This window comes from Leopardus geoffroyi, chromosome X (genome assembly GCF_018350155.1).
Source record: "Leopardus geoffroyi isolate Oge1 chromosome X, O.geoffroyi_Oge1_pat1.0, whole genome shotgun sequence".
Lineage (NCBI taxonomy): Eukaryota > Metazoa > Chordata > Mammalia > Carnivora > Felidae > Leopardus > Leopardus geoffroyi.
In genome coordinates, this window is record NC_059343.1 from 70,909,894 (window position 1) to 70,933,796 (window position 23,903).

The following is a 23,903-nucleotide window of genomic DNA, read 5'->3' on the forward strand; positions in this document are numbered from 1 at the left end:
TTGGTGAGTTTTTTATAGATTTTAGATACTAGCCCTTTGTCTGATATGTCATTTGCAAATATCTTTTCCAATTCCGTTGGTTGCCTTTTAGTTTTGTCGATTGTTTCCTTTGCAGTGCAGAAGCTTTTTATCTTCATGAGGTCCCAAGAGTTCATTTTTCCTTTTAATTCCCTTGCCTATGGAAATGTGTCGAGTAAGAAATTGCTGCGACTGAGGTCAGAGAGGTTTTTTCCTGCTTTCTCCCCTAGGGTTTTGATGGTTTCCTGTCTCGCATTCAGGTCCTTTATCCATTTCGAGTTTATTTTTGTGAATGGTGTATGAAAGGAGTCTAGAAAGTGGTCATTCTTCTGCATGTTGCTGTCTAGTTCTCCCAGCACCATTGCTGTTGAGTTTTGCAAACACCATTTCTTGCAGAGACTGTCTTTCTTCCTTTGGATATTCTTTCCCGCTTTGTCAAAGATTAGTTGGCCATACTTTTGTGGGTCCAATTGTGGAGTCTCTATTCTATTGCATTGGTCTATGTGTCTGTTTTTGTGCCAATAGCATGCTGTCTTGATGATTACAGCTTTGTAGTAGGGGCTGAAGTCTGGGATTGTGATGCTTCCCACTTTGGTCTTCTTCAATATTACTGTGGCTGTTCAGGGTCTTTTGTGGTTCCATACGAATTTTAGGATTATTTTTGTTCTAGCTTTGAGAAGAACGCCAGTGCAATTTTGGTTGGGATTGCATTGAATGTGTAGATAGCTTTGGGTAGTATTGACATTTTAACAATGTTTATTCTTCCTATCCATGAACACAGAACGTTTTTCCATTTCTTTATGTCTTCTTCAATTTCCTTCATGAGCTTTCTATAGTTTTCAGCATACAGACCTTTTACATCTTTGGTTAGGTTTATTCCTAGGTGTTTTATGATTCTTGGTGCAATCGTGAATGGGGTCAGTTCCTTTATTTGTCTTTCTGTTGCTTCATTATTAGTGTATAGGAATGCAACTGATTTCTGTACATTGATTTTGTATCCTGCGACTTTGCTGAACTCATGTATCAGTTCTAGCAGCCTTTTGGTGGAGTCTGTTGGGTTTTCCACGTAGAGTATCATGCAGTCTACTCAAAGTGAAAGTTTGACTTCTTCTTTGGAAATTGTGATGCCTTTTATTTCATTTTGTTTTCTGACTTCTGATGCTAGGACTTCCAATACTATGTTGAAAAACAGTGGTGAAAGAGGACATTCCTGTCGTGTTCCTGATCTCAGGGGGAATGCTCTCAGTTTTTCCCCATTGAGGATGATATTAGCTGTGGGGTTTTCATAAATGGCTTTCATGATGTTTAAGTATGTTCTTCTATCCCGTCCCTCTGGAGGGTTTTTATGAAGAAACGATGCTGTATTTTGTCAAATGCTTTTTCTGCATCTATTGACAGGATCATATGGTTCTTATCCTTTCTTCTATTAATGTGATGTATCACATTGGTTAATTCTGAATATTGAACCAGCCCTGCAGTCCAGGAATGAATCCCACTTGATGACGGTGAATAATTCTTTTTATATGATATTGAATTCGATTTGCTACTATCTTGTTGAGAATTTTTCATCCATATTCATCAGGGATATTGGCTTGTAGGTCTCCTTTTTTGGGGGGACTCTGTCTGGTTCGGGAATCAAGGCAATGCTGGCTTCATAGATTGAGTCCAGAAGTTTTGCTTCCCTTTCTATTTTTTGGAACATCTTGAGAAGGATAGGTATTAATTCTGCTTTAAATGTCTCATAGATTTCCCCAGGGAATCCATCTGGTCCAGGACTCTTATTTGTTGGGAGATTTTTGATACCTGATTCAATTTAGTCACTCACTATGTGTCTGTTCAAATTTTCTATTTCTTCCCGTTGGAGTTTTGGTAGTGTGTGGGTGTTTAGGAATTTGTCCATTTCTTCCAAGGTGTTCAGTTTGTTGGTATATAATTTTTCATACTACTCCCTGATAATTGCTTGTATTTCTGAGGGATTGGTTGTAATTATTCCATTTTCATTCGTGATTTTATCTATTCGGATCCTCTCTCTTTTGTTTTTGGGAAGTCTGACCGGAGGTTAATCAATTATGTTTATTTTTTCCAAAAACCAACTCTTGGTTTCATTGATCTGTTCGTCTATTTTTTGGATTCTATATTGTCTATTTCTGCTCTTATCTTTATTATTTCTCTTCTTCTTCTGGGATTGGGGTGTCTTTGCTCTCCTGCCTCTAGTTCCTTTAGGTGTGCTGCTAGATTTTGTATTTGGAATTTTTCTTGTTTCTTGAGATAGGCCCGGACTGCAATGTATTTTCCTCCTAGGGATGCCTTTGTTGCATCCCAAAGGGCTTGGACTGTCATGTTTTCATTTTCATTTGTTGCCATATATTTTTAAATTTCTTATCTAACTGCCTGGTTGACCCATTCATTCTTTAGTGGGATGTTTTTTAACCTCCATGCATTTGGTGGTTTTCCAAACGTTTTCCTGTGGTTGATTTCAAGTTTCAGAGCATTGTGATCTGAAAGTGTGCATGGTATGATCTCAATTCTTTTATATTTATTGAGAGCTGTTTTATGGCCCAGTATGTGATCTATTTTGGAGAATTTTCCATGTGCACTCGAGAAGAAAGTATATTCTGCTGCTTTAGGATGTAGAGTTCTAAATATATCTGTCAAATCCATCTGGTGCAGTGTATCATTCAGAGCCATTGTTTCTTTACTGATTTTCTGTCTATACGATCTGCCCATTGCTGTAAGTCCCCTGCACTTACCACATTCTTACCAATAAGATAGTTTATGCTTGTGATTATTTGTTTTATATAGTTGGGTGATTCCGAATTTGGTGCATAGACATTTATAATTGTTACCTCTTCCTGATGGATAGACCCTGTGATTATTATATAATGCCCTTCTTCATCTCTTGTTACAGCCTTTAATTTAAAGTCTAGTTTGTCTGATATAAGTATGGCTACTCCAGCTTTCTTTTGAGTTCCAGTAGCATGATAGATAGTTCTCCATCCCCACACTTTTAACCTGAAGGTGACCTCAGGTCTAAAATGGGTCTCTTGTTGACAGAAATTAGATGGGTCTTGTTTTTTATTTATTTTGATACCCTATGTCTTTTGATTGGAGCATTTAGTCCATTTACAGTCAGTGTTATTATTGAAAGATATGGGTTTAGAGTCATTGTGTTATCTGTAGGTTTCTGCTTGTAGTTATGTCTCTGGTCCTTTGCGGTCCTTGCAACACTTCACTCACAGAGTCCCCCTTAGGATCTCTTTAGTGGTCTGGTTTTGTGGTGATGAATTCCTTCAGTTTTTATTTGTTTGGGAAAACCTTTATCTCTGAATGACAGAATGATAATGACCTTTATCTTCTGAATGATAGGCTTGCTGGATAAAGTATTCTTGGCTGCATATTTTTCCTATTCATCACATTGAATATTTCCTGCCATTCCTTTCTGGCCTGCCAAGTTTCAGTAGATAGGTCTGCTACTACCCTTATGTGTCTACCTTTGTATGTTAAGGCCCATTTTTCCCTAGATGCTTTCCGAATTCTCTCTTTATCCTTGTATTTTGCCAGTTTCACTATGATACGTCGTGCAGAAGATTGATTCAAGTTCCACCCAAAGGGAGTTCTCTACGCCTCTTGGATTTCAGTGTCAGTTTCCTTCCCCACATTGGGGAACTTTTCAGTCATGATTTGTTCAAGTACACCTTCAGCCCCTTTCTCTTCTTCTTCTTCTTCTTGAATTCGTATGATACAGATATTGTTCCGTTTGATTGAATCACTTAGTTCTCTAATTCTCCCCTCGTGATCCTGGATTTTTTTATCTCTCTTTTTTTTCAGCTTCCTCTTTTTCCATAATTATATCTTCTAACCCACATATTTCCCCCTTTGCCTCCTCAGTCCATGCTGTGGCCGCCTCCATTTTATTTTGCCCCTCATTTATAGCATTTTTTAATTCATCATGACTATTTTTTAGTTCCTTGCTCTCTGCAGCAATAGATTCTTTGCTGTCTTCTATGCTTTTTTCTTTTTTTTTTTTTCAACGTTTATTTATTTTTGGGACAGAGAGAGACACAGCATGAACGGGGGAGGGGCAGAGAGAGAGGGAGACACAGAATCGGAAACAGGCTCCAGGCTCTGAGCCATCAGCCCAGAGCCTGACGCGGGGCTCGAACTCCCGGACTGAGAGATCGTGACCTGGCTGAAGTCGGACGCTTAACCGACTGCGCCACCCAGGCGCCCCTTCTATGCTTTTTTCAAGCCCAGCCATTAATCCTATGACTATTATTCTAAATTCTTGTTCAGTTATATTGTCTATATTGGTTTTGATCAATTCTTTAGCTCTCACTTCTTCCTGGAATTTCTTTTGAGGATAACTCTTCCGTTTCATCATTTTGGCTGTTTTTCTGTCCTATAAGAGTTTTAAAACCTTGTTATGTGCTCTGCACCTGCGAGCACTGGTATATTAAAGGGGGGTGTCATACACTGTCCAGGCCTGGCCCTTCAGGGGGTGTTTTCTCGTGCATGTTACTTGCTCTCTGTTATTGTGACTTTGGTTGTTTTATTTCCCTACTCATAGTGATGTTTTGGACCCTCCACCAGGTGTGTTTTGATTTGTTCCATGAAGTAGCCCTGGAAAGGGAAACAAAAAGATAAGCAAACAAGGAACAAAAACACACAAACACACAAACAAGTAAAACAAACAAACAAACAAACAAGCCAAAAGCCAAAAGCCAAAAACCAGAAACACCAGCTACACGTTAAGAACAGGGTGGAGGCAGTGTTGATGGAAGAGCACATACTAAGAGAGAAATGACAGAGGTGGGGAAAAAGAAAAATAAACATTGACCAGGCAGAGAGACTCAAAGGCTTAATCCAGAGAGAGAGAAAGGAAAATAAAAAAGGAAGCGGGGGGAAAAGAAATGAAGATCAAGTTATCCAGACAGAGAAACTCTATGGCTTAATTACTCCAGAGAGAGAGAAAGGAAAGTAAAGAAGGACATATACAGCATGTATCAAGAGAATGGATTAAATATGTCTGCTTAAACAAACCAACAACCAGAGTAACCAGACTAGAGGAGGAAAGAGATAAGAAGGAGAAAAGGAAGGAAGAATATATCTAAATAATAATAATTGTCTGAAAACTAATCCAGGCAATGCAGCAGCGCTAGTCTGGAGGAGGTGGCCATCTGGTTCCTCAGCGCCTATCCCGCTCCAGTAGATAGGCAGTTACCCCTTGCAGAGGGGCATGGTTTGGTGTGGGAGGGACCCACTTCCACTGTGGGCCCTGCAGACCCATCCCTGAGGTCCGGCCTTGGTGGTGGTGGGGAGAAAAATGGCAACACACCAGTCTCTTCTCCATGGACCCTGTATCCCAAATCACTCTCTTTGAGCCATCCTCTCTGTGCCCCGGATGAAGATGAGGCAGTCTGTCTTGCTCTACAGAGCCCCAGCGCTTGGCTAGGATTCAAGCTCCTGCTCCGTGCGCCCTGGTACTGGAGAATTGCCTCTCCCTGCTGCCCATTATGTGGTCCCCGGCTGGTTTTGTCCTGTCCCACAGTACCCAGGGAGGGTATCACTTTCTCCTACTGTGGACCTGGCCCCTGACCTAGCCCCCCAGTCCGGAGCTGGCTCCCCTCCTCCCCAGGTGTATGAAAGGGCAGCTGGCCCCAATCTGGAAAAAGACCGGCAGTTAGAGATTGGATCTTTCCCCATCCCAGTCCGAGGTTTTTCTCTTGTCCAGATACAGTCCTATGCTTCTGCAGTCTTTCTCTTCCCTTTCTGTCTCCACAGAAGGGGATCCCTCCCCTCCATGCCTGCACAGCCTGTTTTATCTCTCCCAGCTCGCAATCGTCGACCTATGACCCATCATATTGTCCTGGAGTCTCCCTGGTAGTGACTCAGTCTCTTTTCCTCCCAGATTCCTGGCGTTCAAAGTCCTTTGGCTTCAACCTTTTGTTTGAGAGACGTGGGAAGTTTGGATCCCCCTATTTCTCTGCCACGTTGACCCCTCCTAAATAAGTAATTTAAAGAAAGCGCTTAGTTCCCTAATTCTGCCTTCATAATCCATGAATTTTGTTTCCCTTTTCTTTTCAATGTCATCGTTTTCTATAATTTTATCTTTTATCATTGATTTACTCCTCTGCTGCATCCATCTTCACCATCACGGCATCCATATGAGATTGCCTCTTGGTTATAGCATTTTAAATTTCAGCATGACTAGATTTTAGCCCTTTTATCTCTGCTGAAAGGGATTCTCTACTGTCTTCCATGCTTTCTTCAAGCTCAGTTCGTATGCTTATAATCATGGTTTTAAACTCTATTTCAGATATCTTTCTTATATCCATATTGATTAAGTCCCTGGCCATGAATTCTACTACCTGTTCCTTGTATTTAGGTTAATATCTTAGTGTCATCATTTTATCCAGAAAAGAAGAGAAGGAAGAAAGAAAGAAAAAAGAAAAACAAAGAAACAAAAACAAACAAAACAAAACAAAACAATCAAAAAAAAGTTGATCTTGGGTCTGTTTTGGTCGGCTTGTTAAAAGAAACAAAAATAAAAATAATGAAAGAAAATTTATTGAAAAGAAACAAAAAGACAATAAAAATAGAATGTGTATATACAAATGTATACATAAAAAATAAAATAAAACATAATAATAAAAAATTGAAAAAAATTGAAAAATAAAATAAATGAAAAAAAATAATAAAAAAGATACAGAATAAAAGTAAAATGGAAGTAAGATCTTATTTCCCTTAGAGTGGAAGCTTTGCAGCACTATGATCAGTAGATTTGGTGCAAAGGAGTTTTTTGTGCTTGTCTTCTTGGGGAATGGCCTGCTACACTGATTGTGAGGCTGACTTGTTTCAGTGGAAAAGTGCCTAAAGTGTGCAGGGGTGTAGGGCTTTGTGTAAGTCACTCAAGCCAACACTAGGTGGTGCTGTGTTTCTCTCTGACATCTGATAGGTCTGGTGGGCATAGTTCAGGGAGAGGGCTGGGGAAGATGGCACCCTGCCCGCTCCTCCCCTGGAGGGGAACTCTAGGTTGTTGCATTTCATGAGGCCTCACAGAAGTGTCCAAGGCTTTTGTCAGTTCCCTGAGTTCCATGCCCAGTGCCACAGTTCTCCTGTTTTATATCTGGCCAGTGACTGTGATTTAAAACTCCAAATCTTAAAGGCCCCCCCAAAAAAAAACGTGGACTCACTTGCCTTCTCCAGAGGAGAGACTCTCAGTGTGCTTTTGACCATTCTTCACCAGAAAAGTAGTCACAGAGCACATGCACAGTGACTGGAGTCTATTGTGGCACATAGCGAAAGCTGCGACTGGCTTATCTGCAGTCTGTGTGTGCCTCTTTCCCCTGCTTCATTCTGTCTCAGAAAAACAGTTGTACACAGGTACACACTCAGGATAGAGTCTATTGGCACACAGTGAAAAGCTGCCACAAGAGTATCTGCTTTCTTTGGGCTCTTCTATTCCCTGTTGTTGAATGGCTGCTCAATGGCTCCTGGTTTTTGTCCTTAGAGAGGCAAAAAACCCTCCTCTAAATGTATACCAGGAAGGGAAGCAATCGTGCCTAGTGCAACCTAGGGGATCCCCACACCACGGAGTCTTGTACAAATCTTATACGTTGCTCACTCCCCACCACTCTCTCCCTCTCTTCCTGACCACTCTCCATGAAAAGGGTTTCATTCCCTCCATGGCTCCGTGGCTTTTGTCTCCTCCAGTTCACAGCTCCAAACCTCACATCTGCCACATTCTCTCCTTCCTATTGTGTACATTATTTTCTTAACCCTCAGATTGATTTTTTAGTTATTCAAAATGCCTGATATTGATTTAGTTGTGTTCAAGGGACTAGGTAAGCTCAGGTTCCCCCTACTATTCCTCCATCTTAACTCCTCCTAGTCAAGTTAGATATATTTTTTTGAGACAAATGTTTTATAAATGAGACTAGTATTACAATCATGTTGGCACTTTCCATTATAAGCAGCTATATGAAATACATCATGTGAAAAAAATAAGCACCCTTAATCTACCCTTTTAAATAAAGGTGACATTTTACTAATGAGTAAGAAATTAATTGCTTTAAAAAACACAACTTGGGCTAAGACAACTGATGTTTAGAAATGCTTCCATCAAGGGAGGGGTTAGGATGGCAAAGTAGTAGGAAGACTTTGTGTTTTCTTGCCTCGTCCTTTGAATACAGTTAGATAAATATTGAATCATTCTGAACACCCACAAAATCAATCTGAGGGCTGAGAGAACAAACTGCACAACTAGAAAGAGAGAAGAGGCCATAATGTGAAAAGAGGTAGAGGGATGAGATTTGGGGTAGAAAAGATTCACGGGCGATGCTGAGGGGGGAGCCTTGATCATGGAGAGAGAGAAAGATAGACATTCAGAGAGAGAGCAGTACCCAGGGGATTACAAAAGAAAAACACTTCCCCAAAACTGGGAAAATGAGAAGGGCTGATTATCTCAGGTATTTACAATCAGCAGAACTCAAAAATTAAAGTTTCAGAAGTCTGTGCCATCCCTGGGGTGGAGCCTGGCAATTATAATGGTGCTCCTGTGGAGAAGGAGGGCAGAGGTCTGGGAGCAGACAATGTGGTCTGAGAGTATCCTCGGTCAAACTAGGAGGGACAGTTCCCTTTCTCGGAGTGCATTATGGAGAGCTGACACTCCCTTTCAGAGGACAAAAGAGCTGGCAGGTGCCATGGCACTGCCCCATTCATTAGCATAGGAGCAGAGATGCCTGCTGGGAGCAGCTAACCTGGATGCCGGCCCTTTGATACACTTTTACCATCAACTTCAAGCCTCTGTGCATTCATGCTACTGCCCATCAGGGACTAACTGGTGCCAGCTACCCCATAATGAGACCCTCCCCCAGAGGATCAGGGTAGGTCCCTGCTAAACCTGTTCCCTAAAATTTTGCGTTTTGAAACCTATCCATCTGCCTGAGATGAAACACAAGAGTACTGCACCACCAGGTGGGCAGATAGTTGTGACACAAGCAAGGTGATGGCAGGTATCTGGGAGATGCCTGGAACACATGAGGGGAGATTATTTGCTCTTCTGTGAGGGTTTCCTGACCACTGGTGGGCATGAAATCCCCTCTACAAGGATTAGAGAGCAGGCTGACACAATTTTTCCTCCTGCCCATCAGCAAGGATGTACTTCAGTGAGCAACACTGTGTCCACAGTGGAGGCTTCAGCCACTTACACCAAGCCCCATACCTTTGCACTCTGCATGTACTTTTTCACTAGGGTAAGCATGCCTGACAGCCAGATCAACAGTGGGCCTCTCCCCCAGAAGACCAGCACAAACTCCTTGAATTTACCAAGTCTACAGACTATAGAGTGCCGCAAAACTTCAGCTCTAGTGGAAATAGGATCTAGCGTGTTTTAACAAGCATGCCAAAACACACCTACTTAAAATCCTCCACACACTGGACAAGATTCAAACACTCCCCACCGGAGTCAAGGAGAAACTCTGCATAGGACTGACTTGCGGAAAGAACAGCCAAAACACAGCAGCAAAGTCCACACAGAATACACCGGAAACACTTCCTGAAGCACTAGGTACTGGAGAGCCTATGACCTCTTCTTAATGTAGCCATTATTCTCAGGAGCATGAAACATAACAGGGTTTCTGAACACATAGAAGAAAACAGAGACCTAGACAAGATGCAAGACAGAAAAATTTCTATTCTTAAAAGAAAGAACAAGAAAAGGTCATAGCCAGGGATCTAATTGAAACAGATATAAGTATTATGCCTCTACCAGGTTTAAAACAACATCAGAAGGATACTAGCTGGGCTTGAGAAGAGCATAGAAGAAGCAAGGGAGTCCATTATTGCAGAGATAAAAGACCTAGAAACTAATCAGGCTGATGCAAAACTGACTGGGTATAACGACCACAAAGATGGAAGAAGTAGAAGAACAAATCAGTGACATAGAAGATAAAATTATGGACTATAATCAAGCTGAAAAGAAGAGGGGAAGAAAAATATTGGATCACAAATGTAGACTTAGGAAACTCAGCAACTCCATAAAGCATAATAACATTTGTATCACAGGAATCCTAGAAGAAGAAGAGAGGGGAAAGGGGCAGAAGGTTTACTTGAGTAAATTATAGGTGAAAACTTACCTAATCTGGGGAAAGAAACAGACATCCAAATACAGGAAATACAGAGAACTCCCATCAAAATCAACAAAAGTAGGTCAACTCCACCATGTATTGTAGTAAAATTTGCAAAATACAGAGATAAGGAAAACATCCTTAGAGCAGAAAATGAAAAGAATTTACAAAAGAAGACAAATCAGAGTAGCAGCAGACTTATCAAAAGAAACTTGGCAGGCAGCCTAGAAGGGAGTGGCATGAAATATTCAACTTGAATGAATGGGAAAAATATGCAGCCAAGAATATGTTACTCATTCAGAATAGATGGAGAGATGAAGAGTTTCCCAAACAAAAACAAAAAAACAAAAAACAAAAAACAACTCAAGGCGTTTGAGACCACTAAAGCAGCCCTGCAAGAAATATTAAAGGAGACTCTTTGAGTTGGAAAGTAATATCAAAAGTAACAAAGACTAGAAAGGAACAAAGAAACTCTCTGGAAACAATGGCTTTACAGATAATACAATGGCACAAAATTCATATGTATACATAATCACTCTGAAAGTAAATGGATGAAGTGCTCCAATCAAAAATGTGTGGTATCAAATGGATAAAAAAAAAAAAAAGACCCATATATATATTTTGCCTAAAATAGACTGATTTGGGGCCTAAAAACACCTGTAGATTGAATGTGAGGGGATGAAGAACAATGTATCATGCTAACGGACATCAAAAGAAAGTTTGGATAGCCATACTCATATCAAACCAACTAGATTTTAAACAAAAGACTTGCAAGAGATGAAGAATGTACTGTATCATAATAAAGGGGTCTATCCAATAAGAAGATCTAACAATTGTAAATATTATGCCACCAACATAGAAGCAACTAAATATATAAATCAATTAATAACAAACATCAAGAAGCTCATTGATAATAATATAATAATAATAATAGGATATATTAAAACCCCACTTACAACAATGGACAGATCATCTAACAAGAAAATCAACAAGGAAACAATGGCTTTGAATGAAACACTGGACCAGATGGACTTAACAGATATATTCAGAAAATTTCAGCCAAATGCAGCAGAATATACAATCTTTTCCAGTGCACACGGAACATTCTCCAGAATAGATCATAAACAGGGTCACAAATCAGGCCTCAACATATACAAAATATTGAGATCACATCATGCATATTTTCTGACTACAATGCAATGAAACTGGAGTCACCCAGAAGAATAAAATTTCGAAAGACCACTAATAATTGGAGGTCAAATAACTTCCTACTAAAAATGAACAGGTTAGCCATAAATTAAAGAAGAAATTAAAAAAAAAATACCTGGAACCAAATGAAAATGAAACACCATTGGAATGCAGGATAAGTGGGCATAAGAAGGAAATATATAGCAATATAGGCCTACGTCAAGAAGCAACAGAAGTCTCAACTATACAATCTAACCTTACACCTAAAGGAGCTAGAAAAGGAAAGTAACTGAAGCCTAAAGCCAGCAGAAGAAGGGAAATAATAAAGATTAGAGCAGTAATAAAGAATACAGGAGCAAAATAACACAGTAGAACAGATCAATAAAACTAGGAACTGATTCTTTGAAAAAATTAATAAAAGTGATAAATCCCTAGCCTGACATACCAAAATGAAAAAAAAGAAAGGACCCAAATAAATAAAATCACAAATGAGAGAGGAGAGATCACCGTCAACACCACAGAAGTAAAACAAGTATAAGAGAATATTATGAATAACTATACGCCACCAAGTCACACAATCTAGAAGAAGTGGATAGATTCCTAGAAACGTAAACTACGAAACTGAAATAGGAAGAAAGGGAAAATTATAACAGACTCATAACCAGCAAAGAAATTGAATCAGTAATCAAAATGTCTCAACAAACAAAAGTCCAGGGCCAGATGGCTTCCCAGGGGAATTAATTCTACCAAACTTTTAAAGAAGAACCAATACCTATTCTTCTTAAAATATTCCAAAAAATAGAAATATAAGGAAAACTTCCAAATTCACCCATGAGGCCAGGATTACCTTGAATCCAAAACCAGGCAAAGACCACACTGAAAAGGAGAATTATAGGTCAATATTCTTGGTGAACATGGATACAAAAATTCTCGACAAGATACTGGCAAATATAATCCAACAGTGTATTGAAGGAATTATTCACCATGTTCAGGTGGGATTTATTCAAAGTTTATTCAATATTTGAAATACAATTTACAAACTACAAAGTTTATTCAATATTTGAAAATCAATCAATGTAATACACCACATTAGTAAAATAAATAATAAGAACCATATGATCCTCTCAATAGATGAAGAAAAGCATCTGACAATGTACAGCATCCATTCTTTTTTAAAATGTATTTAGTTTGAGAGAGAGAAAGCATGAGCAGGAGAGGGTCAGAAAAAGAGAGGGAGAGAGAGAATCACAAGCAGGCTCTGCATTTTCAGTGCAGAGCCAGATGCATGGTTCGAACCCACAAAATGTGAGATAATGACATGAGCCAAGATCAAGAGTCAGAAGCTTAACTGACTGTGCCAGCCAGGTGCTCTGCATCCATTCTTGATAAAAAACCCTCAACAAAGAAGGGATAGAGGAAACATACTTCAACATCATAAAGGCCATAAACAACAGACCCACAGCTAATACCATCCTCAATGGGGAAAAACTGACAGCTTTTCTCTATGGTCAGGAACAAGACAAGAATATTCACTCCAAAAAGAAATAAAAGGCATCCAAATCAGCAAGGAAGAAGCCACACTTTCAGTATTTGCAGACAACATGATACTCTCTGTAGAAAACCCAAAAGACTCCACCAAAAAAATTGTTAGAAGTGATACACAAATTCAGCAAACTTGAAGTATCCAAAATCAACATAAAGAAATCTGTTGCATTTCTATACACCAAAAATGAAGCTGCACTAAAAGATATCAAGGAATCAATCACATTTATAATTGCACCAAAGACCATCAGATACCTAGGAATAAACCTAAAGAAAGAGGTAATAGATTTGTACCTTGAAAACTATGGAACACTTATAGAAGAAATTGAAGATGGCAGTGACATAAAGAAATGGAAAAGCTTTCCATACTCATGGGTTGGAAGAACAAATATTGTTTAAATGTCTATACTACCCAAAGCAATCTACACATTTAATTCCATCTCTATCAAAATACCCCCAGCATTTTTCACAGAGATAGAAAAAACAATCCTCAAATTTGTACGGAACCACAACAGATATGGAATAGCCAAAGCAATCTTGAAAAACAAAGGCAAAGCTGGAGGCATCACATGTCTGGACTTTAAGCTATATTACAAAGCTGTAGTGATCAAAAGTGTGATAGTGGCACAAAAACAGATACATATATCAATGGAACAGAATATAAAACCCACAAATGGACTTACAACTCTATTGTCAACCACTTTTTGATAAAGCAGGAAAGAATATCCAAAGGAAAAAAGACAGTCTCTTCAACAAATGATGTTGGGAAAACTGGATAGCAACGTGCTGAAAAATGAAACTGGACCACTTTCTTAACACCATACATAAAAATAAATTCAAAATGGATGAAAGACCTAAAAGTGAGATAGGAAATCATCTAAATCCTAGAGGAGAACACGGCCAGCAACTTTTTTGACATAGGCCATAGCAACTTCATTTTCTTAATGTTTATATATACTTTTGAGAGAGAGAGAGAGAGAGAGAGAGAGAGAGAGAGAGAGAACGAGCAGGGGAGGGGCAGATACAAAGGGAGACACAGATTTTGAAGCAGGTTCCTGGCTCTGAGCTGTTAACCGAGAGCCCAACATGGGGCTCGAACTCACAAATCGTGAGATCATGACCTGAGTCGAAGTCTGATGCTCAATGAACTGAGCCACCCAGCTGCCCCCTATAGCAACTTCTTATTAGACAAGTCTCTAGAGGTAAGGGAAACAAAAACAAAAATTTGCTATTGGGACTTCTTGAAGATAAAAACCTTCTGCACAGTGAAAGAAACAATGAACAAAACTAAAAGGCAACCTATGGAATGGGAAAAGATATTTGCAAATGACATATGATAAAGGGATAGCATCCAAAGTTTTAAAGAATTTATCAAAGTTAACACCTAATACATAAATAATCCAGTGAAGAAATGGGCAGAAGACATGAATAAAAACTTTTCCAAAGAAGACATCCAGATGGTTGCAGACACATGAAAAGATGAACATCACTCATCATCAGGGAAGTACAAATAAAACTACAATAAGTTACCACCTCACACCTGTAAGAATGGCTAAAATTTACAACACAGGAAACAACAGATGTTTGTGAGGATGTGGAGAAAGGGGAACACTTTTGCCCTTGTTGGTGGGAATGCAAACTGGTGCCGCCACCCTGGAATACAGTATGGAGGTTCCTTAAGCAATTAAAAATAAAACTATGCAATGATCCAGCAATTGCACTACTAGGTATTTACCCAAAGGATACAAAAACGCTGATTCAAAGGGGCCCAAGCACCCCAATGTTTACAGGAGTATTATCAAGTGTCTATCCACTGATGAATGGATAAAGAAGAGGTGGTATAAATATACAGTGGAACATTACTCAGCCATTGCAAGAATGAAATCTTGCCATTTGCAATGATGTGGATAGAGCCAGAGTGTACTATGATACGCGAAAGAAGTCTATCAGGCAAAGACAAATACCATATGCTTTCACTCATATGTAGAGTTTAAGAAACAGAAGAGAGGAACATGGGGGAAAGGAAGAAAGAAAAGAGAGGGAGGCCAACCATAAGAGACTCTTAACTATAGAGAACAAACTAAGGGTTGCTGGAGGGGGGATGGGGGGATGGGCTAAATAAGTGACAGGTGTTATGAAGAGCACTTGTGATGTACACTGGGGGTTATATGTAAGTGATGAATCACTAAATTCTACTCCTGAAACCAATATTACACTACATGTTAAGTAACCAGAATTTAAATGAAAACTTGAAATAACATACAAAAAAAAAAAGAAATATTTCCATCATTATGTGATTGGTAACTAAAAGTAAAACATGGCACCTATAAATACACTTAATTTTTTCCAAATAAAAGGTTTAGTTAAAAAAAACATGTGTGGTGGGTTATAGAATATTAAACCAGTAGGTGTATGTTGAGAACACGTAGTTATTATTAATTGGAAGTACTAAACTTTTGTAAGCTCATCATAAATTTGCAGTTTTAGTCATGTCAGGAAAGTGCTTGTCCCAGATATGTCCATCATTTGCTGCATCCTTTCCCTCAGGTTCAAAAGTCCCCTTAACAAAGATGTATTTCCTGACTACCCTATCTAAAATAGGAACCCTCCTTCATTATTTTGCATTTGAATAAATATTTATGGAAACTAGAAGGAACTTTAGAAATTATCCTCCTTATCCTTTAAATTTGTTTTAATGTTTATTTATTTTTGAGAGAGACAGAGACAGAATGCAAGTGGGTTAGGGGCAGAGAGAGAGGGAAACGGAATCCGAAGCAGGCTCCAGGCTCTGAGCTGTCAACACAGAGCCCGACGCGGGACTCGAACTCACGAGCTGTGAGATCATGACCTGAGCCGAAGTCAGACGCTTAACCGACTGAGCCACCCAGGCACCCCTATCCTCCTTATCCTGATTTGGAAGAAACTGATGTCCAGAGAGTTAAAGTGCTATCTTATCTAAAGAAAATTAAATTAATAGTAATCTATATACCTCATCATTAATTTGTCTAATTGTTCCCATTGTGAGGCATGCCCAACATGCATAGTGTCTTGAGTAACACGCTCTATCAGTGCATCCCTGTTTTTGAATAGAAAAATAATGGATGCTTCTAACATCAAACCAGTAAATGATACCTCTCCCACAAATAAGAAGAAAAATGAGGAGGGGGAGGAGGGGAAGCTGAAGAGGAGGAAGAGGAGGAAAAGAAAGAGGTAAATGATTCCTGACTTGGAAGATGTTAATCTATTAGAACTATTTGTTGTTTTCTAAAAACCTTTATGAGAAATGATATGCATGTGGAGGGAAGCAATGTAAAAAAAGGCATGTAGAAATCTTTAAAACTTTCTATGTACTATATTTAATACTGAAGTAATATTCAGTAAATTCAAATTCTAGCATGTGAAACTGTCCCCCTCCCTTTTTGCATTTTTTGCTTTTACTACTGTATTTCACAAAAAAAAGTTTATCTTCTATTAAAACTATTTAGTATACTGGCAGCTGCCAGAAGCCAAGCTATCCAACCAGCCTGATGGCAAGGCCCAGGCGGTGGACGGATAGGGACTGCAGGGCGGCTCACCGACAGTGAAGCTTCTTGTACTCCCACTTTTATGTAATTTGGCTTTAATAAAAGTACCTGGGGAATTGTCTGTTGGGGAATTGCCCTCGACAGGCCTCCTGGGAAAAGAACCATTGGGGAAAGAAAATAAGGTTCCACAAGGAAATTGTGAGGCCCTACATTTAGCCCTTGCCACCCCCTATAAAGACTCCTGTACCTAAAGGAAGGGTAGCCTCATACATTTGCCAGCAAAGGAGAAATAAATGGATTTGAAAGCCCCACTCTGGCAACAAAGGAGTGTATCTATGCACACAAGTTACTCCAACCCCTAGGCCCACTTGGCCCCCAGGAGGCATTCCAGATGATGATTGAACCTAGTTGGTTAAAGTACAGAATGGTTCATTAGTTCCTAGGTGCATTGAATGGATAAAGAATTTGTATACAAATTTATATACAGAATGGAAGACTACTTGGCGATGAGGAGGAATGAAATCTTGCCATTTTTAGCAACATGGATGGAACTGGAGTTTATTATGCTAAGTGATTTAAGTCAGTCAGAGAAATACCGATACCATATATTTTCATTCAATTGTGGATCTTGAGTAACTTAACAGAAGACCATGGGGGAGGGGAAGGTGAAAAGAAGTTACAAACAGAGAGGGAGGGAGGCAAACCATAAAAGACTCTAAATACAGAGAGCCAACTGAGTGAGGCTGGGGCTTAGGGGAGAGGAAAATTGGTGATGGGCATTGAGGAGGGCACGGGTTCGGATGAGCACTGGGTTTTGTATGGAAGGCAATTTGACAGTAAATTATATTTAAAAAAGAATTAAATATAAACATAAGTTATATGTTGGTGGAGACAGACCACTTAAAAACCCAATCAGAACACTTTAAGGATTATGGTTTTATTAATTAGCTTTACCTGTAAAGTAGGCAACCTTTTTTCCCCTCTTTTCCAATATATCACATGGACATGACTCATTCTTAACAGCAACAGTGGCTCATTAGGAAAATTATTAGAAGGTGAGGGGAGCAGGCAGTTTTATGCACTTCTTGAGGCAAAGATATAGATTACAATCTGGGGGAGAGTATATACAGCTGAAATAAGCCACCCATGTGATATGCTCCCCATATTGAAAATCACACCTATTAAATAGAACAACTTGGCTTCTATCATTTGATGAAGCAGATGGTACTGAGAAGAATACTGGTGACATTGGTGTCTGACTAGGCTTGACAATTTCACATCTATAGCTTTTAAGAAGTGACAGATTTTTTAGGAAATCATCAGAGGAAAACTAACCATGCTCTTTAGACTTACATCTAGATCTATACATGGATTACCTCTTGTTATTTCACGTTCATGAAATGATAAAGGGTGTGTGTCAGTATTGTCACATCTAATTACAAATTAGATAGACATATTTTTCCCTTACAATTTTTTGTTTTTCCTAAAGGACAGCGACCATATCCATACACTATTCATTGCCTATTATTAGGTTTGAAATATTTGGATAGTGCATTCTCTAGAGTGTCCATATATCTATGGTGATGGCTTAGTGTTCTATGGATTCCTGGTGATCTATGCATAGAAAATCTTCTTTGAGAATCAGTAGATATGATTTGAGGTTTGCCTCCTATAGCTCATCGGCTGGTTACACTACCCAGTTGGAGGGTCATTGCAGGGGTGTGGCAATAAATAAACAATTCATATAGTGAAATTTGAGAAGCTTTTAGAGCCAATGCCCTTTTTTTCTATAAATGCAAGAATGTTCTTCTTGTGTTTTTTCCCTTTCATCAACTATTTTCTTGGTAGTTAGAACACCCTGGGTACTCTCTGAAAGCTCTGATGGGGGAGGGAGTAACACATTTATTTTATGTCTTTATCCATTAATTGAGATAAAGGATTAAAGGATACATTTAACCAATTTTAGAAGAAACTTGAACTAGGTGGATTTTGGGGTGAGGAAAAAATCTTTATTTTTTTTCAAGCCAAATGGATAAAGGGAAGTCAGCTTTACACTGCTGTCATATAAGAAAGAAACATTTTTGGCAACCATCCTAGTCAAGGCAGTGTTTTAAATGAAGGGCACTTTTTAATGCTTTTATCTCTATCACAAGAATATTTTCAGAAGCTTCTCAGAGAGTAGATTCCAACTTAGGTTATCACCTACCAAGAAGGGGAAGTATTCTAAATCCCTTACTGTACAGACCATCACCCTCTCTATCCCAATGAAAGGTTAAACAAAATTGCTGTTTTCCATAAGTGCACATTTGCTCATAAAAATATGTTCAATAGAAATTCTGGGTATATTTAAAAATATCAAACATATTGTTACTAGTTTTCCTGCCTTTAGCTTATCCTCTGCCAAACCTCCAAATTAATACCAGCTAAATGTTCTTAAAACAGTGCTTATACCAATCCATACCCTTAAAAAAAAAACTTAATGACTCCCTATTTACCACTGGATCTTTGTGCACCAACTGATTCATTTATACATTCAATACATATTCAAGAACTACTATATGACATAATACTAGGCACTAAGGTGTGTGTGTGTGTGTGTGTGTGTGTGTGTGTGTGTGTGTGTGTCTGTGTGTGTGTCGGATCAGGATAAGATGGAGAAAGGAGGATATAGAAATTAAATTAGTATGTTTTCTGCTATCCATAAGCTTAACCTCATAATGGAAATAAATCATATTCATAAATAGCTATAACATAGTGTAACTCTCCCTCAAGTGAAAAGGTAAAATAATATGAATTCCTTAGACTAGCATTTAAAGTTCTCCATAATTTGTTTTTACCTTTATCTCTGCCTTTCTTATTGGTAACTTCATCAGGTTTCTTGTTTTTTAAAGGCAATATTGTCTCTTTAATACAAGTTATATTCATTCTTGCACCCTGCCTTCAATGCAATTTTCTCCTCTAGATCATAATCCCCAATTTCTCTTCTAGATATTCAAAGACTGTTATTCATTTTCTCCATAATGTCTAACAAAAAATTTAGTTTACATTTATCTTTCTTATTGTTTTTTTCATATACATCTTAATTTATTTTTTATTTATTTTTAAATAATTTGTTTATTTTTTGATTTACATCCAAGTTAGTATATAGTGCAACAATGATTTCAGGAGTAGATTCCTTAATGCGCCTTACCCATTTAGCTCTTCCACAACCCCTCCAGCAACCCTCTGTTTGTTCTATATGTTTAAGAGTCTCTTATGTTCCATCAACGTGGTTGCAAATGTCAAGATTTCATTCTTTTTGATCGAAGATTAATACTCCATGTGTGTATGTATATATATATATATATATATATATATATATATAGTATATATGTGTATATATATATATATAGTATATATGTGTATATATATGTGTATATATATGTGTATATATATATATATATATATATATATATATATATATATCTTTTTATCCATTATACATCAATGGCTATTTGGACACTTGGACTCTTTCCATACTTTGGCTATTGTTGATAGTGCTGCTATAAACATTGGGGTGCATGTGCCCCTTCCAAACAGCACACCTGTATCCCTTGGATAAATACCTAGTAGTGCCATTGCTGGGTCACAGGGTAGTTATATTTTTAATTTTTTGAGGGACCTCCATACTGTTTTCCATAGTGGCTGCCTCACTAGCTGTACAGTGGCTGCATTACCACCAGCAGGTGCAAAAGAGATTCTCTTTCTCTGCACCCTTGCCAACATCTGTTGTTTCCTGAGTTGTTAATGTTAGCCATTCTGACAGGTGTGAGGTGATATCTCATTGTGGTTTTGATTTGTATCTCTCTGATGATGAGTGATGTTGCGCATTTTTTCATGTGTTGGTTGGCCATCTGAATGTCTTCTTTGGAGAAGTGTCTATTCATGTCTTTTGCCCATTTCTTCACTGGATTATTTGTTTTTGGGTGTTGAGTTTGTTAAATTCTTTATAGATTTTGGATAATAACCCTTTGTCTGATATGTCATTTGCAAATATCTTCTCCCATTCTGTCAGTTGCGTTTTAGTTCTGCTGATTGTTTCCTTCACCGTGCAGAAGCTTTTTGTTTTGATGAGGTCCCAATAGTCCATTTTTCCTTTTGATTCCCTTGTCTCTGGAGACGTGTTGAGAAAGAAGTTGCTGTGGCTGAGGTCAAAGAAGTTTTTGCCTGCTTTCTCCCCTAGGATTTTGATGGCTTCCTGTCTTACATTTAGGTCTTCCATTCATTTTGAGTTAATTTTTGTGTCTGGTGTAAGAAAGTGGTCCAGGTTCATTCTTCTACATTTTGCTGTCCAGTTTTCCCAGCACCACTTGCTGAAGAGAGTGTATTTATTCCATTGGATATTCTTTCCTGCTTTGTCAAACATTAGTTGGCCATACTTTTGTGGGTCCAATTGTGGAGTCTCTATTCTATTGCATTGGTCTATGTGTCTGTTTTTGTGCCAATACCATGCTGTCTTGATGATTACAGCTTTGTAGTAGAGGCTAAAGTCTGGGATTGTGATGCCTCCCGCTTTGTTCTTCTTCTCCAATATTACTTTGGCTATTCGGGGTCTTTTGTGGTTCCATACAAATTTTAGGATTGCTTGTTCTAGCTTCGAGAAGAATGCATTTCTTCCCTCGAAGGGTCCATTTCAGGGTTCTCTATTGAGTTCCATTGATCTGAATGTCTGTTTCTTGCCAGTACCATACTGTCTTTATGATTACAGCTTTGTAATACATCTTGACATCCGGGGTTGTGATGGCTCCAGCTTTGGTTTTCTTTTTCAAGATTGCTTTGGCTATTCAGAGTCTTTTGTCTTCCCTACAGAGTTTTGGATTTCTTGTTGTAGCTCTGTAAAGAATGCTGGTGTTATTTCGATAGGGATTGCATTGAATATGTAGATTGCTTTGGGTAGTATTGACATTTTAACAATATTTGTTCTACCTATCCAGGAGCATGGAATCTTTTTCCATTTTTTTGTGTCTTCTTCAATTTCCTTCATAAGTTTTCTATAGCTTTCAGTGTATAGATTTTTCACCTTTTTGGTTATATTTATTCCTAGGTATTTTATGGTTTTTGTGCATTTGTAAATGGAATCAGTTCCTTGATTTCTCTTTCTGATGCTTTATTATTTGTATAGGAATACAACCAATTCTTGTGCATTGATTTTATATCCTGCGACCTTGATAAATTCATGAATCAGTTCTGGCAGTTTTTTGGTGGAATATTTTGTGTTTTTCACATACAGTATCATGTCATCTGCAAAGAGTGAAAGTTTGATCTCCTGATGGATGTGGATGACTTTATTCCTTTGTGTTGTCTGATTGCTGAGGCTAAGACTTCCAATACTATGTTGGATAACAGTGGCGAGAGTGGACAACCCTGTCTGGTTCCTGACCTTAGGGTGAAAGCTCTCATTTTTCACCATTGAGGATTATATTAGCTGTTGGTCTTTCATATGTGGATTTTAATTTCTTGATGTATGATCATTCTAGTCCTACTTTCTTGAGGGCTTATATCAAGAAAGGATGCTGTATTTTGTCAAATAGTTTCTCTGCATCTATTGAGAGGATCATGTGGTTCTTGTCCTTGCTTTTATTTATGTGATGAATCACATTGATTGTTTTTCAGACATTGAACCAGTCCTGCATCCCACATATAAATCCCACTTCTTCATGATGAATAACTTTTTTTAATGTATTGTTGGATCCAGTTGGCTAGTATGTTGTTGAGGATTTTTGCATCCATATTCATCAGGGAAATTGGTCTGTAGTTGTCCTTTTTAGTGGGGTGTCTGTCTGGTTTAGGAATCAAGGTAATGCTGTCTCCATAGAATGAAGTTTTCCTTCCATTTCTATTTTTTTTGGAACAGCCTTAGGAGAATATGTGTTAACTCTTCTTTAAATGTTTGGTAGATTTCCCCTGGAAAACCATCCAGCCCTGGACTCTTGTTTTTTGGGAGATTTTTGATTACTAATTCGATTTCTTTACTGGTTGTGGATCTGTTTTAATTTTCTATTTCTTCCTATTTATGTTTTGGTAGTTTATATGTTTCTAGGAATTTGTCCATTTCTTCCAGATTGCCTGTTTCATTGGTGTATAATTGCTCGTAATATTTTCTTATTATTGTTTGTATTTCTGCAGTGTTCATTGTGATCTCTCCTCTTTCATTCTTTATTTTATTTATTTGGGTCCTTTCCTTTTTCTTTTTGATCAAACGGGCTACGGGTTTACTAATTTTGTTAATTCTTTCAAAGGAACATCGGGGCACCTGGATGGCTCAGTCCGTTAAGCATCTGACTTCGGCTCAGGTCATGAGCTCACAGTTCGTGAGTTCGAGCCTCATGTTGGCCTCTGTGCTGACAGCTCAGAGCCTGGAGCCTTCTTCAGATTCTGTGTCTCTGCCCACCCCTGCTTGCACTCTCTCTCTGTCTCTCAAAAATTAATACACGTTAAAAAAATAGGAAAAAAAGAACCATCTTCTGGTTTCATTGATCTGTTCTACTTTTTTTTTTTTTTGATAGCATTGATTTCTGCTCTAATATTATTTTCTGTCTTCCACTGGTTATGGGTTTTATTTGATGTTCTTTTTCCAGCTCTTTAAGGTGTAAGGTTAAGTGGTGTATCTGATACCTTTCTTCCATCTTTTCGAAGGCCTGGATTGCTATATACTTCCCTTTTATGACTGCCTTTGCTGCATCCAAGAGGTTTTGGGATGTGGTGTTATTTTCATTGGCTTCCATGTACTTTTTAAATATTCTCTTTTATTTCCTGGTTAGCCCATTCATTGTTTAGTAGGATGTCTTCAGTCTCCACGTATTTGTTACCCTTCCACATTTTTTCTTGTGGTTGATTTTGAGTTGCATAGCATTGTGGTCTGAAAATATGCATGGTATGGTCTCGATATTTTTGTACTCGTTGAGGGCTGATTTGTGTCCCAGTATGTGTTATATTCTGGAGAATGTTCCATGTGCACTGGAGAAGAATGTGCATTCTGCTGCTTTAGGATGAAATGTTCTGAATATATCTGTTAAGTCTGTTATCTGTTAAGAATACATCCAGTCCAGTGTACACCTTAACCAGTTCAAAGCCATTGTTTCCTTGTTGATTATCTGTTTAGATGATCTGTCCATTGTTGTAAGTGGGATATTGAAGTCCCCTACTATTATGATGGTATTACCAATAAGTTTATGTTTGTGATTAATTGATTTATATATTTGGGTGTTTTCACATTCGGAGCATAAATGTTTACAATTGTTAGGTCTTCTTGGTGGATAGACCCCTTAGTTATGACATAATGCGCTTCTTCATCTCTTGTTCCAGTCTTTATTTTAAAGTCTAGATTGTCTGATATAAGTATGGCTACTCCAGCTTTCTTTTGGGGACAATATGCTAAATGTCAATTGATGATTTAATTATTAGATTATCCTTTTAAGGGAAGATTTGAGTTTGAAATTACAACAGCCTGCCTTTATAGTCTATT

The 23,903-nt window shown here is 38.3% G+C and overlaps 1 long non-coding RNA gene across 1 annotated transcript; it reads left to right on the top strand.

Annotated features, from left to right (window-relative positions):
• The first annotated feature begins 439 nt into the window (after positions 1–439).
• Positions 440–21,175, top strand: LOC123594694. The gene is made up of 3 exons (XR_006710845.1): positions 440–478; positions 16,417–16,419; positions 21,064–21,175. It is a non-coding gene; the product is annotated as an uncharacterized LOC123594694 (long non-coding RNA).
• The last annotated feature ends 2,728 nt before the right edge of the window (positions 21,176–23,903 follow it).